We start from the raw sequence: 871 nt of genomic DNA, 5'->3' as shown, positions 1-871 counted from the left end.
CACGTCAAGCACATAAGGCTCCATGGAATCCTGTTCTTGTAGGAGCCAATGATGCTTTTAATGCTCACACAAACAGGCAAGGAATCCAAGCTCTAATGAAAACGACAATTTTGAAGTCAAGGCTAGTCTTCTCAGAATAGCACGTTCCAAGGGCTGCCAATGAAGGATCCTCTTGATCACATTGGTCAGTTTGACAGGGTTTTTAAATTAACTAAGATCAATGGGGTCTCAGAAGATGGATTCAAGCTTAGACGACTTCCATTCTCCCTAGGAGAAAAAGCTAGGCAATGGGAGAAGAACTTACCTCATGGATCTATTCAAACCTGGGATCAGACATTCTTAGCAAAGTTCTGTTCTACCTCAAGAACAATAAAATTGAGGAATGAGATCTCCTCCTTCACCCATAAGCAAAATGAATCTTTCAATGAAGCTTAAGAGAGATTCAGAGAATATACAAATCAATGTCCTCACCATGAATTATCTGACTCTTACTTACTCAGAACTTTTTATAGAGGAGCTTTGCCTAATATCAGAAACCAGTTAGATACAGCATCTAATGGAAACTTTCTTGCAAAGGAGGTCAATGCAGCAATGAAGTTGGTGGAGAATATTACTCAAAGTAATGACACATATGGAGAATACTATGACAGGTCCTACAGAGGATAAGGTTCTCATGAGGAGCAGAGAATGAAGAAGGACATCAAAGAGCTCCAAACTAAGCTTGACAAGGTATTGGTTGCTTCTCAAAAGCCAATACACTTTGTTGGTGAGTTTGATGAGCAACATCAGTTTGTTGATGGTCAAGAAGAGTGTCTTGTTCAAAAGGAGATGAACTACATTGGGGGTTAGAACAGGTTTCAGAGGTTCAAGA

At 39.8% G+C, this 871-nt stretch overlaps 1 non-coding gene across 1 annotated transcript; it reads right to left on the bottom strand.

Moving 5' to 3' along the window:
* Positions 1–372: 372 nt before the first annotated feature.
* LOC112086881 lies at positions 373–479 on the bottom strand. Its single transcript, XR_002899735.1, has one exon. It is a non-coding gene; the product is annotated as a small nucleolar RNA R71 (small nucleolar RNA).
* Between the last annotated feature and the right edge of the window lie 392 nt (positions 480–871).

This window comes from Eutrema salsugineum, unplaced genomic scaffold (genome assembly GCF_000478725.1).
Source record: "Eutrema salsugineum unplaced genomic scaffold, Eutsalg1_0 scaffold_2, whole genome shotgun sequence".
In the NCBI taxonomy this organism is placed as follows: Eukaryota; Viridiplantae; Streptophyta; class Magnoliopsida; order Brassicales; family Brassicaceae; genus Eutrema; species Eutrema salsugineum.
The sequence above is the reverse complement of the archived record's forward strand: the minus strand, read 5'-3'. Positions and strand labels throughout refer to the sequence as shown.